Here is a 15,854-nt window from a genome sequence, read left to right as displayed (position 1 = left end):
GCTGGTGAAGTTATTAAAAGATATGTTTAACACAGTTGTGTTTGAGTCATTTAGATGCAAACAGGCATCTGCTGAACATTTCAAAAGTCCACTCTGGGGCGCCGAAAAGGGGGGGTAAAGGGGAAGGATTATCTAATACTCAATGATAAACCTACAGTCACACAAACATTTTAGTTACAATGCAATGGTATCACTAAGTTTCTTTGTTTTGGAAACATTTCTGAACACCCCCCCCCCCCCTCCCCCGAATGGATGGTAAGACGGCAGGATGCTCCAAAAATAGGGAAGTTTAAAAAGAAAAAAAGATGAGACTGGAGAGAGAACAGAGGGGTGGACAGTACGTCACCCAGTTCTTTCAGAGGCGAGGTGGTCAGTTAGCTCGTCTGATGGAAAGTTGTGGAACATCAGCTTGTTGTCTCTTAAATTTTGTCCATATAAGCTAGCTCACTTTACTCCATATTAGCTCATATTTCTGAAGAAAACTCTGGATTTCATTTAATTTCACTTTTGTTTTAATCAAATAATCAAGGCAGGCAAACGATTAGCAAGCTGCTCTACTAAAACATCCTCCATGTCCGAGCAGACACGAGAGCAGCCGAAGCAGATGCTGCCAGACCCCCCCCCCCCCCCCCCCCCCCCCCCCCCGAACATGTCCAGGTGACCCTGAGGAACGAGGTGAGCAGCTGAGTGTTGAATTGGTTGATTATTGTGGCGAAAAAACGTTATATAATAGAAAAAAAGTTCTGAATTATTAATATTAAATAAAAATAGTTTGCATTTATTTTCTCAGCTATCACTGTAATGTTAGGTCAGGTCAGTAGTTCAGGACTCATCCTCCTGCTTTGCAGTAGGAACAGAGACATTTCTAGTGCAGCAGACTGGGCCACTGCTTTCAATCCAATCAGAGAAATATTTATATTTTCTAGATATCAGAAGATTAACTAGCAACAACCATATAGCATCATATATGTTCCCCCACTAATCTAATGCTTCACCGGTGAGTCTACAGATCTGGAGATAAATTAGACTTCGTGTTGCTACATGAGAGAAACAATAACGTGGAGGATTGGTAGTCAAATCAATTTCCCTTGACATTGTTGGTGAAATCACTGAAAGCACCTTTAAGTAGAACAAAATAGTGTAAGACCACCAGAAATAATGATTGTGATGCTGTTACACATGACATTACATGATTGGAGATACTATATGATAGAACAGCTGGATAATAGAAAGCTGGACTTCAGGACTTGATAAGTGATTTTCCTCAGAGAAAGCTCTACGTTGGGTTCTTGCTGACAAAGGCTGAGCAAGGACAGTGATGGTGAATGAGATTGCAAGAGCTTGACTCAGCAATAGTGCACTTTTACCACGCCTTCATATCTTATTACACAAAGTTCTACCTTTTAAAATGTGATTATTTAACTTTAAAGACGCTCCCAGCCATTGTTTGGCTGTAAATCTCCACAGTGGTTTGCTTGTGACTGTATTACATTTAGTTCATATAATACAATAAACCATTAAATGGTCCTGCTATGTTTTGTTTCTGAGCCTACCTAATTTATTTTTTACCATTGGCTTCTGATTTAATGATGATAATGCTCGCAATACAATAAGTCATAAAAACTGAGTGGTCATTTTGTTTTTGATGATGTTTTAGCTGAGATTTGATTTATTTCTCCACAGATTATAAATGCATTTCATTTTCATGAACGAGGTTATTTTGTATTAAAGTTTTGTATTTGTTATTTGTTTTGTAATTATCATGAGATAATTAAGTATTTAAAAAAAAGATAGATGGGTTTTTAAATATAAAGTATCTGTCTTGCAGCAAATAGTTGAATCTAAATTAACTTCATTGTATTTTTAGTGCTTCCCCTGCCAACTAGCCTGACATGTTCCTCTTCTAATTCCTTTTAATTTAATTTCTTTTTAATGCCAGTTTAGGGTTTCAGTTCTCAACTGAAACCCTAAACTTAGCTGCTGCACTTATAATGCATTGTGGTACTTGCTGTTTACACAGGTATTTTTATTTCACTACTATTCAGGTTTTATTCTACAATTCAGATAAAAATATTGCATCACACATGCAAAGACTTTTTAAACTATTATGACTTACTGAAAAAAACCTCCAAAGCCATTTTGCTGATGACATTTTATTGTTAATGTGTCACTAAAATAGAACAAACCATTTATATCTACAGGGGGAGTGGGTCCCCTTTTATGGAGGTGGCCATGTTTGTACAGTAGCATGACGTGCATAAAAATGCTTTAAAATAGGAGCTGCACATCAGTACTTCTACTTGGACAGTTGCTCAGCAACAATCAATCAACTGTAGTTTGCAACATCATCACTAGATGCCCTGAAGGCTGGAATATTTGCTGTTAGCGACGCGTCTGCGTTCGTATCATGACTACCATGCAGTCCTAGGGTTCGTTTGGCACGTAGGCCGTTCGCGTTTATGCGAGGTAACGTGTCGCGTGTGCGAGTTGAAATATTGACTTGAACATTAGTGGCACTCGTGCAAACAAAAGGATAAACACAACAGGTCCGAGGTAAACACAATAGCGAACAGTTTTGAAGGTCATCTGTCTTTATCTGCAACTACCGGTGTCTGTATGGTTTTTTCCACCCGTTCCACAGTGATAAACACTCGTACCAATTGGAAGCGTTTTCTTGGTTGATGCCCTGGAAATACAATGTGACCAGTAAATTGACCTTTTCACTATTTCAAAGTCCAAGTGCTGTGTACTCCCCCTTGTGGCAACCTCCAGTATTGAACATTTTTGCCATGCTGTGCTTAAATCGTTTGCAAGTACACACAAACGTAGCAGAACGTTGCTGTGTACCTTTGCTTTCACAGCAAGTATCCCAGCCCTAAATCTAAACACTGCACCTTTACATAGTTTGCAGAAATTGACTATATGAGAGAGATAATGTACTTTTTGTGCACTGATATCAAAGATGTGTAAACAAAAGGGAGTAACCCAATCTGCAACCATTAAACTAAAGTTGAGCATACATTATGTTCCTTTTAAGTAGTTCACAGAAAAAAGTTGGATTTCCTGTAAAGTATTGACTTTGTAGTATCATAAAAAGTCACCCTTTATTTTACTGTTCCATTTAATCAGATTAAAATTAGTATTACCAGAGCATAATCTCAGCTAATTCCCTTTGACAAACTGCTTATTCATCTTTAATATGCCTGACATTTTAGATAAAAAGTGACAGGGTAGCGTGTTCAAAGAAAGTGTCCTCATGTGCACATAATTTGGACCTTATTTGGAAAGATACTGTATATCTGTAGCATCATGCTAAGGCAGCCTCTTTTTAAATCAAATGGTCCAAACATGGTAACACAAAAACAAAGTGAACATTGTGAAGCATGTATAGAATTTTGACTAATTCATTTCTTAATAGTAAATACAGTTCCATGGTATTGTATGCATCCCCAGGAGGACTCCGAATATATTCAGCCATTAGAAGAATGCAGAGCTCAAACAGTCTCAAAGGGTCACTGCCCTTTAGGGGTGCACTTCTCCATCCAAACAGCAACCTCCTCAGGTAGCACACTCTGGAGTTTGTCCTCAGCTGCACAGAACTGTGGCATATAGTACATGAGAATGGGCCACCCTCTCTGCACACTATGGGCATGTCTTGATCTTATTTGGTGTGTATTACATGTTCTGACAACCTTGTCAAGTTCATCCTGTAAATAACCATTTAATATTAATTATAGTCAATGCAACCACTGTGTGTCACAATGAAAATCCACAGTTAATTTAAGAACAGCTTTGTCCAACATTGTACCTGGATAAGGTTGAGGAAGAACTGAACCAGGGATTTGTTCAGACAGGGCCCTGAGAAGAACCCATTATCTTTGAGGGTCTGAAAGTATGTCCATCTAAAACTGAACACTCTGTTTACGCATAAACAAATACTGAGTCAACTAAGTCAATCCCCTCATTCCTTTTTCACGCTTGGGCACTTGGATTAAACCAATCCCTTTTTTGTTTGTTTTGAATTTTCCTTTTCAAAGCCATACAATAAACTATGAGATGTCCTGTTTTATGACAATAGAAGCATTCTCTGGTTTCTTTTGTAATTGGAGTTTAAACAGATGTGACAAACTTTCGTGAGAAGAGTGAGTCAACTCAGCAGGTTTTGACATTTAATGAGTCATGCAGTGCTCGTCAGTCATGAAGGCGGCAGAAGAAAGTATTGTTACTTTCTGGTTATTCAAATAAAGAACAATACTGTCAAGCAAATATTTCTTAAATTCTTCAGCCAAGATGAGCTCTCTGAGTGCTTTTTTCTCGAGCAAATTCAACATGTGTTTGATCAACAGTTTTCCTTTGCTGTCTAAATTTCTGTCTATATGTTTCAGGCACAAGTTCATAAGCTTGCAGAACTGTGGTTTTGACCGTGTCATAATTCAAACTGTGGATCATAGCGAGGAAGTGAAACTGGCGTTTCTGCCCGTTTCTTCACTGCTGATCCCACCTCCTCAGAAGAACCTGCGCTGGGAGAGGGAGAGGTTCCACCTTACCATTCGTTGGGTCGCCCCTAGCCAGAGCACCCTTACACACCTCTATGGTTTACGCAGACACCTTCAATACCTCAGAAGCTTCCAAATGTTCCACCAGAAGAATCTTAATCTGGCTCTTGGTGGCCTGTTCTGGGATCACCAGATCAAAATGATCTGCAAGCTGCACAAGATCAGCCTTGTGGCAACAGTTGAGAGCCAAGAAACTGGTCCAAATTGAAGGATGTAGCCTGATTGCCACTTGGAACAATAAATTCCTACTCCACACCAACAATACTCATAGAAAAATGGGAAATAGAAAAAAACTCCCGGACGAGCCCCTACTACGAGCCAGTAAAAAGCAAAACCGAGCATAACCAAAAGGGTGAATGGAAAACTGGCCTATTAATTTACAATATTTTAACAAAAGGTGAAGCAACTCCAATATCTAAAATTTCACCAAAAATACTTTATACACAACTATAAACCTAAACTATCCCAACACATTCTACTTTTAACAATAATCTAACAAAATATAACTAAAGGCGAAGCCAAAAGGTCTTTAAGCCATTTGGATGGCAAAAAACTTCCTGCAGCTCAACCAGGACAAAACAGAAGTTTTAATGATTGGACCTGAGGCTGAGAGAGAGAAACTGGAGGCCAAACTGAAAACAGTGGCACTCAACCATTTTAATCAAGTAAAAAACCTGGGAGTGATTTTAGATGCAGATCTCAGTTTTGAGCCGCATATTAAAAACGTAACTAAGACTGCTTTTTATCATCTGAAGAACATCTCCCGCATCAGGCCGTTTCTCTCTCGAGCCAGTGCAGAGACACGTATTCATGCTTTTATCACATCAAGATTAGACTACTGCAATGCTCTTCTTTCTGGTCTTCCAAAGAAGTACCTGAACCAGCTGCAGCTTGTACAGAACGCAGCTGCACGTCTGTTGACAAAGACCAGAAAGAGGGCCCACATTACACCTATTTTAAAGTCTCTGCACTGGCTCCCCTTCAGCTTCAGAATTGATTTTAAGATTCTTTTATTGGTTTTTAAGTCTCTTAATGGTCTTAGCCCACCTTATTTATCTGATTTGCTTTTATCTTATGAGCCCACTAGACCCCTCAGGTCCTCTGGTACTGGCCTTTTAACTGTTCCCAGAGTAAAAACAAAAACACACGGCGAGTCCTCCTTTTATTTCTACGGCCCTCGTATGTGGAACAGCCTGCCTGAGGACGTGAGGGGAGCACCTAGTGTGGATATTTTTAAAAACAGACTCAAGACCCACCTTTTTAGTTTAGCATTTTAATCATTACTTTTATTATTACTATTGTATTTATTCATTTATTTATTCTTAACACACAGGCTGTATTCAGCTTATATTTATTTATCATTTATGTATTTGTTTTATCATTTTGTATTCTCTTATTTCACAGGTTCTCTTATTTTATGGGTCTTAGCAATATTACTTTTATACCCAGGGTTGGTTTTTAGATTGTTTTAGATTTGGTTTTACAGTGATTTATCTCAGTTTCCCCACACCACTAGACCCCAGAATTTATGACAGCGTTTCCTTGGTCCTTTTAACTTTCTTTGGTCCTTTTAACTTACTTTTACCCTCTGTGTTGTGTGTGTGTTTGATGGGAAGGGGTGGGGGTGGGCTTTTGCTCTTGGGTTGGGGTTCTGGGGGATTTTACTCTCTGTAAAGCACCTTGAGTTGCTATTTTTCTGTATGAAAGGTGCTATATAAATAAAGTTTGATTTGATTACCAAACAAAAGAACCAAGATAAAGCAAACAAGACTACAAGTCAGCTATACACAAAATGAAGAACACAAAAGCCAAGCAGTTTTAAAACTGTTGGAAACTTAAAAACCCTAATCTTACTAGGTTACTAGGGGGCTCGATGTTGCCGATGCAAAGCGGACCCCTCAGAAAAAGTTTGGGAACCATTAAGCTAGCAGAAGTTATGGCTAGCAACAGTTTTAAGAAGAAACCAGAGCTTGAAGATTCTCTTCCATGGTTAAAATTTCCTGTTTGGGAGCAGTTTGGTTCCCAGTGAAGTGTGTAAATGGACAAAGTGGATAAGATAAAGCAATCTGCTCTACTTGTGTGTTTGAGATCCGTTCCTCCCTGCAGCTCTGCCCCTTCCACATATGGATGGAAGAGTGCTCTTGCTGATAACTTGTCCTTGGACCACGAAATCACTATGGAAAGCATGAAAGCTTTTTTTTTTTCCTATGGTGTTTAAATTGTTTCTGTTTTAAAAAGCTGTTAAAAAAGGACTTTCTTATGTTTATATTTTCTGACAACATTTGTCTTATTAATGATAAACAATGTAAAGTAAATTAAACTTGGGTGAAGAGCTTTTCATTTGAATACAAACTTTATCTGAAAATATTTGGTCATTCAAACAGTTATCTAAACAGGCATAGCTTTGCAATTAGTCATGTTAGTTTACATCTTTACAGCATACATGCAGTTGTACAAACAGTTTTCTTTCATGTTTTTGGTTTAATTTTTAATGTCGTTAAACATGTTTTATGTTTTGCATTTATTCCCTTAACTGTGGGAAAACCAAGGTACGTACCAAACTGTGCTTTTGGCTTATCATCAAACCCCTATTAATTACTAATGGACTGTCTAGTGTAAATAAATTTATTGGGACACTCATTAAGTGTGCTACTTATTTTAATTTATATTCTTACTCTGTTAATCATATTAAATATCTCTTATCTTTAACCTCATATACTTACTAACAGTGTGCTGAAGCAACAATAAGACTCTTCATATGGGGTGAGTGAGAAGAACATGTGAGGGATGATTAATTGTGTTCGCTTCTTCTTCCTGTTTTTTAGCACACAAGCAGATGGATGTCACAAGGAAGGCTGTAGATATCTGCATGTGGTCGACCTGTGACTGCAGCCAACCCAACTTCTGCAACTGCAGCATTAGTCAGCAAAACTGTGTATAATCAGACCCCTATATCAGAAATCAGAAATCAGAAAGCCTTTATTGTCATTGTAAACCAGAGCATACAATGAGATTAAGGGGTGCTACTCTTTATGGTGTTTGCATCATAATAAAATAAAATACTTAAAGTAAAATAAAAATATGGTAAGTACTAAAAAGCAGATATATACATATATTTACAATTGAATGTATTGCACTATTCTCCTTATTGTTTGGTTTTGTTCATGGGAGTTCAGGGCACTGATGGCTCTGGGGAAAAAGCTGTCCCTGAGTCTGTTTGTGCGGCTCTGTAGCGCCTACCAGAGGGCAGCAGGTTGAACAAGTGGTTGTTAGGGTGGAATGGGTCCTTGACGATTTTTGAGGCTCTGCTGTGGTACCGAGAGCTGGCTATTTGGTCCGGGGGGGGGGGGGGGTCTGCAGTGCTCTCCTGTCTGCTGCTGTGCACACAGCGTACCACGCTGTGATGCAGTACGCCAGGATGCTCTCTACGGTGGCTCGGTAGAAGGACACTAGCAGCTTCTCATCCAGGTTGTTTCTTCTGAGTACTCTCAGGAAGTGGAGTCGCTGCTGGGCCTTATTCACCACTGCTATAGTGTTTACAGTCCAGGAGAGATTATCTGAGATGTGGACGCCCAGAAGTTTGAATGAGTGGACTCTTTCCACACACTCCCCATTAATGAGGAGGGGGGTCAGGTCTGCTCTGTTCTTGCGGAAGTCCATAATGAGTTCTTTTGTTTTTGTGATGTTCAGTGTAAGGTTGTTTACCAAACACCATGCTTCCAGTTTCATCACCTCATCTCTGTAGGCTGACTCATCTCCTCCTGAGATGAGCCCGACCACGGTGGTATCATCAGCAAATTTGATGATGGAGTTGGAGAGATGAGCTGGTGTGCAGTTGTGTGTGTACATTGAGTACAAGAGAGGGCTCAGTACACAACCTTGTGGGGATCCAGTGCTGAGGGTTATGGTGGGGGAGAGATGGGGGCCAAGTTTGACAGATTGTGGGCGGTCTGTGAGGAAGTCTCTGATCCATCTGCAGATGTGTGAGGAGAGCCCGAGATGGGAGAGTTTTCCAGCCAAAATGTCCGGGATAATTGTATTGAAGGCTGAGCTATAATCTATGAAGAGCATCCTCACATAGTTCCCCCCGTGCTCTAGGTGGCTCAGAGCTGTGTGGAGAACTGTGGTGATGGCGTCCTATGAGGCCAGATCAGTCTCAATAGGAATGAACTCACGCCAGGTTTTTCACAAATGCACATGCTCTGGTTTGCATTTGTATTTCAGAATCGGAAATGCACACTTGCTGTTTCACAAATGCACATGCTCTGATTCACAAATATAATTTTGAGGCACACTTGTAAGATTATACGAATTGCTGAACGTGCATTTACGAACTGCTTCTGATTTGTGAACATCTCTGCATTCGTGAGAGAATTCTCTGCGGTGGATTTTGAGACTCCCCTGACGTCGCAGGGTAACGAATGTCACCATTGGTTGACTAATCTGTCAATCAAATTTCCGAGTGTGATTGACAGATTCATCAGTCAATCAGGTGTGTTTGCATTCAGCCAATCATACTGCTCCTTACATTGTTATCGAATTAACAATTACATGATTTACAACGAGGGAATGTAAGATAAATGTGTTACTTACAGGTTGTGATTGTTGCGTCTCCTCCATGTCTGCCCGCTAGTTGGACTTGAACTACCATGCTCAAATAGCTCTGCGACAGGTTTAAAAGTATGGAGAAAATGTAAGGAGCAGTATGATTGGCTGAATGCAAACACACCTGATTGACTGATGAATCTGTCAATCACGCGACGTCAGGGGAGTCTCAAAATCCACCGCAGAGAATTCTCTCACGAATGCAGAGATGTTCACAAATCAGAAGCAGTTCGTAAATGCACGTTCAGCAATTCGTATAATCTTACAAGTGTGCCTCAAAATTATATTTGTGAATCAGAGCATGTGCATTTGTGAAACAGCAAGTGTGCATTTCCGATTCTGAAATACAAATGCAAACCAGAGCATGTGCATTTGTGAAAAACCTGGCGTGAGTTCATTCCTATTGAGACTGATCTGGCCTCATAGTGTCCTCTTTTGATCTGTTTGCACGGTATGCAAACTGGTGAGGGTCAAGTGTGGGAGGTAGTTGGTCCTTGATATGTTTTGCAACCAGTCTCTCAAAGCATTTCATGATTACATGATGATTATAGGCCTGTAATCATTGAGGCTGTTGATTGTCTGCTTTTTTGGGACTGGGATGATGGTGGCTGATTTCAGGCAGGAGGGAATGATGGCTTGTGACAGAGAATGGTTGAAGATTTTGGTGAAGATGCCCGACAGCTGGTCGGCGCATGCTCTAAGTACCTTCCCAGGAATACCGTCTGGGCCGGCAGCTTTCCTGGGGTTTACAGTCTTCAGCACCCGTCTCACTTCATGTTCCTGGAGTGTTAGTGTGCTGCTGCTGGAGTTTGGTAGGTGTAGAGTGGTTGCTGTGGGGTTTACTGCTTCAAAACGGGCAAAGAAGTGGTTAAGTTCCTTTGCTAGGGAAGCATCAGCACCCACAGTGATGGAGCTATTGTTTCTGTAATTTGTGATGTGTTGGATTCCCTGCCACATCTTGCTGGGGTTATTTTCAGTGAAGTACTCCTCTATCTTATTTTTGTAGGCCACCTTGGCTGCTTTAATGCCCCTCTTCAGGTCAGCTTTGGCCTCGCTATACAGGGTCCTATCACCAGACCTGAAGGATGAGTTGCGGCGTTTGAGAAGCTCCTGAACTTCACTGGTCATCCAGGGTTTTTGATTAGGGTAGATCCGTATCCGTTTTTTGACTGTAACAGTGTCCAAGCAGGATCTGATGTAGAAAAGCACAGTCTCTGTGTATTCCTGTAGGTCCTGCTGATCGAATAAATCCCAAGTGGTGAGTTCGAAGCAGTTCTGTAGCTGAGAGAGAGCTCCCTCAGGCCAGGTTGGAATTATCTTTGTTTGTGGCTTTGTTTGTCTTTGCAGTGGGGTGTAAGTGGGGGTGAGTGACAGGCAGAGATGGTCGGATCCGGAGAGATGGGGGAGGGGGGAGGCTCTGTAAGCATGTTTAATATTGGAGTAAACATGGTCCAGTGTATTATCCCCCCTGGTAGCACAGTTCACGTACTGGATGAATTTAGGAAGCACAGTCTTTAAACACGCTTGATTGTAGCTTGTAGCCGCCGTCTTTAAATTTTATATGCTATATAAAGCATTCCAAAATCAGTTAGAGACAGTTCTGACTGTAACAGCAGCAGACTCCGTATTGTATTAGTCCAGGGGACAGATAATACGAATCCAGAATTCTGTATTTGCACATTTCTCATATCAATTGTAATTAATAAATTAGTTAACTGAGAGAAGTAGTCTGTCATATTTTGATCCATCAAAGAACACGCAGGAGAAGACCCTAAAGAGAAAGGTATAAAGAAAATGTGTGGAACCCTATCTGATTAATTAGGAAAGTGGGAAATTAGTACCTGCCTATTTTAATAATGTGGGAAGAAGTACCTGTTCTTTATTACTTGTGCATTTTTAAGGTTTTGTCCAACACTAGCTGTGGATAAACTAGTAGAATGGATGTGCAACATGAGAATGGAAACAAAGGAAATGTATAATGACAACAAGAGACTGAAGGATTATGTTTCTGACAAAAGAGCAGCGGTTCCGTTCTTCATCAGGTGGCTGATGTGGCTGCACTTGTGGAGAGAGAGTATGCCAAGTGTGAGTGTTCCGGGGTGGATATTGGGGCCGCTCTCAAGACCATGACACATGGCATCTTCAGGAAGATTACCAATATGGTGACTGACTGCAAGGCTCACCCACTCCAAAGTCATCTACAGGCAGGAGTTCAAGCCCAGGATGGTGTGCCCAACGGTAGGTGGAGCCTAGGAAGTGGGGTATGTGTTTCCTGTCACCACCACAAGCCACTGACAGCAATCTCCAGGGTAACTATCAGTAACTGGAGTTGACGCCCAGACTACAGCTGCACTGCCTCTTTATTATGACTGCAACACTTCTGAGCTCATCACTGAGAACAGTGCGAACCACCCTATGTCTTATTTTCGAGGAGTGGTTGAGGGCACAGAAGTTTCAGGTCTGGTGGACTCAGGAGCCCCTGTATCATTAATCAGTGAAGATTATCGAAAGTCAGTCCCTTCTCTGCAGGGCCGGCCCCTGAAAAAGAACTATGTGGATTCATTGTGCAGTTAATGGATAGATGCTGGACAGTTTGAGCACCAAAACAGTAACCTTTTGTGTGGGCCTCTTCTGTCAACACACGTTGTATGTACTGCAGTGATCCATACAGGCTGTTTTACTGCGTCTGGACTTTTTAACTAAACACAATGTGCTGCTGAACCTGGGGCGTGGGGTGCTGGAATTATGGGATATGACGGTGCCTCTGCTTCAAGGGGGAAAAATAGTTTCTGCATGCTGCAATTTATGCTTGGCTGAGGTTACTTCCTTTCCACCCTGCTTCCCTGGGATTGGGTTTAATGGGTGCTGGTCTGCTTATGTGTGACTTTGATGGTTACGTGAAATCTGACATTACAGAAACAACTGGACTGGTGATTGCCTGTAACCCTCCACAACATCACAGACACAGGTTGGGCATTTATTATATAGGCAAGTCTTCTGTGTGGTTTCCATTGCAATCATGCCTCCATGCTGTAAGAACAGTGAATGCACAGAATACAAAAAAGTTTAAACATACAGTATGACAATTAAACAAACACAAGTTTAGCTGGTGAAATAAAGTTTGTGAAAAAAACACCTTTTGTCTTGAAAGAGGGTTTTAGGTCTTGGAAAATGGATCATTATCATTTCTCTGTCATAGCAGAATTGTTCACATTCATCGTCACGTGAGGTAGCTTACCTTGAGATCAACAACAAATCACGCAATATTATGACTGTAATGCCTTATGACATCAAAGGCAGAAAATAAGTTGATATACATTTGAAAACTAAATAAAACACAGTTCAACTTCTTTTTATATAAAATGTGAGATCAATTTTAATCTTACAAAATATTAAATTACAGAACATGAACATTGATGACACTTACATTGCCCATATAGTGACAACAGTGAAGGACAAACCTACTCTAGCCCGTGTTCTTATTCCTACAGGGAATGCAGTACAGCTTAAACAGGGGCTGCATATGGTAAGTTGTATCCTCTGGAGGGGCTTGATGTTACATCCCCTCTCTCTCCCCCCCTCTCTCTCTTTCTCTGTCTCAGATGTGGACAAAGTCCAGGTCAGGCCTTCTACCCTTCTTGCCACCCTGGGTGTATCCATTATAACAGAACAGCAGAGAGCAGAATTATCTGCACTAATAGGGAGATTTTGTGCTGTTTTTGATACATCTGGGAGGAATACAGTTAAACATTGCATTCAGACTGGTAACCACCCATTCATCAAGCAGTGTGCATTCCGGCATCCCCATCGAAACTGGCAGAGACTGTCAAGTGGCTGATCTGCTAGCAGATGGGCTGGTGGATGTGAGCTGCAGTCCTTGGGCTACAGCCGGTGGTTCTCATCAGGAAAAAAGTAGGTCAGAAGAGGTTACCGCCTGCCTTAATTCAGTGGCAATAAGAGGTTCACACCCACTCCCATGGGTTGATGATAGCCTTGATGCACTGGTAGGGTCATCCTAGTTCACCACACTGGACTTTTCAAATGGATATTGGCAAGTGGGAGTGGCTGAAGAGGATACAGGGAAAACAGCCTTTACAACAGGCAGGGGCCTGTGTCAGTAGCTGGCCTTGCCCATGGATCTGACAAATTCTCTCGCCACTTTTCAATGCATTAAAATCACCAACCAAGTTCGTAACCTGGGAGTGTTGATAGACTCCGACCTGACTTTCAGCAGCCACATCAAAGCTGTCACTAAGACAGCTTTTTACCAGCTCAGAAACATCAACAGAATTAAATTTAGTTTCCCAGAAAGACCAAGAGAAACTCATCCATGCATTCATCTCCAGTAGACTGGATTACTGTAATGGTCTTTTAACAGGACTTCCTAAAAAGAGCATTAAACATCTGCAGCTCATCCAGAACGCTGCTGCTAGAGTTTTAACCAGGACTAAGAGATCTGAACACATCACACCAGTTTTGAAATCTTTACAATGGCTTCCAGTCAGTCACAGAATAGATTTTAAAACCCTTCTGCTTGTTTACAAATCCCAGAATGGTTTAGGCCCAGAATACATCTGTGATATGTTCAGAGAATATAAACCTAGCAGAGCTCTTAGGTCCAAAGACTCTGGTCAACTAGTCCAGGCCAGAGTCCAGAATAAACATGGAGAAGCAGCATTTAGCTGTTATGCTGCAAACAAATGGAACAAACTGCCAGTGGAGATTAAACTTTCCCCAAATGTAGACATTTTTAAATCCAGGTTAAAAACATTTCTTTTCTCATGTGCCTATGCATGAAATCTGCATGGTAACTTTTTTTTTTTTAAACTTATCTTGCTTTTAATCATTTTAATGTAATTTATTATTTTATTGTGATTATGTGTTGATGCCTTTTACTATTCTAAATATCTGTAATGTCTTTGTTTTATGTAAAGCACTTTGAATTGTCCTGTACATGAAATGTGCTATACAAATAAACTGCCTTGCCTTGCCTTGCCATTATGGAGCTGACTCTGCAGGGTTTGCCTTGGTACATTTGCATGGATTTTTGGATTTGGATATTTGTAGTAAGTGATCTACAGCTACACCTTTAAGAATCACCTGGTACATTGGAGTAGATCTTGTCCAGAATACAAGGTGCAGGGTTTTGAGTTGAATTTGGAAAATAGTTGTTGTCTTGTGTTTTTGGTTTAAGTAGCTTTGTTACACCCAATACGTGTGGTTTATCAACCTATTTTTGTATTGTTCCTCATTTCCACTTCCTGCAATAAAATGTCAACTTGTTTTTCCACAGTTCTCTTTTTTTTTTTATGTCATGCCTTTTATACCCCTGTACTGAGTCATAACAGTCATAATCGGACAATGACTGATCAGCAAGCTAAGATATTACTGTTTCATGGGAGTGAGTGGGATGACCATTTGAAGCCAGTTGCTTTTGCACATGATTTACCCCTTTTTATCCTATGCATGGTCAGGTAACATGTTTTCCAACTGAGGTTCTTGTTCCTGCCAGTCTGGATGGCTCCAGGTGTGCTGCATCATTGCTCTCATACAGTATGTGTCATCTGGTGGAACGGCTGGATGTTGCTTTTAGTGCGGCAAGGGTTAACGCTGCAGAAGCTCACAAGAAGGAGAAACTTTATCATGATGAGAACTCAAAGTTTTAATGGTGGTTGTTGGTGTGACTAAGCAATCCCGCGGAAAGCCACAAAAACGCTAGCTTCACAGTGGAAAGACCCTTATTTTCTTGTGGAAGTTCTGGCTTCAGACATTGGCATATCACCTTGTCAACGCCCTTCAACCACAGGAGCACTGTGACTCTTGGGTTCTTTGAGGGGAAAAAATCAACCTAAATTAAGAAAAGAAGAGAAGATATATGAGGCCAGATCAGTCTCAATAGGAATGAACTCACGCCAGGTTTTTCACAAATGCACATGCTCTGGTTTGCATTTGTATTTCAGAATCGGAAATGCACACTTGCTGTTTCACAAATGCACATGCTCTGGTTTGCATTTGTATTTCAGAATCGGAAATGCACACTTGCTGTTTCACAAATGCACATGCTCTGGTTTGCATTTGTATTTCAGAATCGGAAATGCACACTTGCTGTTTCACAAATGCACATGCTCTGGTTTGCATTTGTATTTCAGAATCGGAAATGCACACTTGCTGTTTCACAAATGCACATGCTCTGGTTTGCATTTGTATTTCAGAATCGGAAATGCACACTTGCTGTTTCACAAATGCACATGCTCTGATTCACAAATATAATTTTGAGGCACACTTGTAAGATTATACGAATTGCTGAACGTGCATTTACGAACTGCTTCTCATTTGTGAACATCTCTGCATTCGTGAGAGAATTCTCTGCGGTGGATTTTGAGACTCCCCTGACGTCGCAGGGTAACGAATGTCACCATTGGTTGACTAATCTGTCAATCAAATTTCCGAGTGTGATTGACAGATTCATCAGTCAATCAGGTGTGTTTGCATTCAGCCAATCATACTGCTCCTTACATTTTCTCCATACTTTTAAACCTGTCGCAGAGCTATTTGAGCATGGTAGTTCAAGTCCAACTAGCGGGCAGACATGGAGGAGACGCAACAATCACAACCTGTAAGTAACACATTTATCTTACATTCCCTCGTTGTAAATCATGTAATTGTTAATTCGATAACAATGTAAGGAGCAGT

The sequence above is a fragment of the Melanotaenia boesemani genome, chromosome 6 (assembly GCF_017639745.1).
Source record: "Melanotaenia boesemani isolate fMelBoe1 chromosome 6, fMelBoe1.pri, whole genome shotgun sequence".
Lineage (NCBI taxonomy): Eukaryota > Metazoa > Chordata > Actinopteri > Atheriniformes > Melanotaeniidae > Melanotaenia > Melanotaenia boesemani.
The sequence above is the reverse complement of the archived record's forward strand: the minus strand, read 5'-3'. Positions refer to the sequence as shown.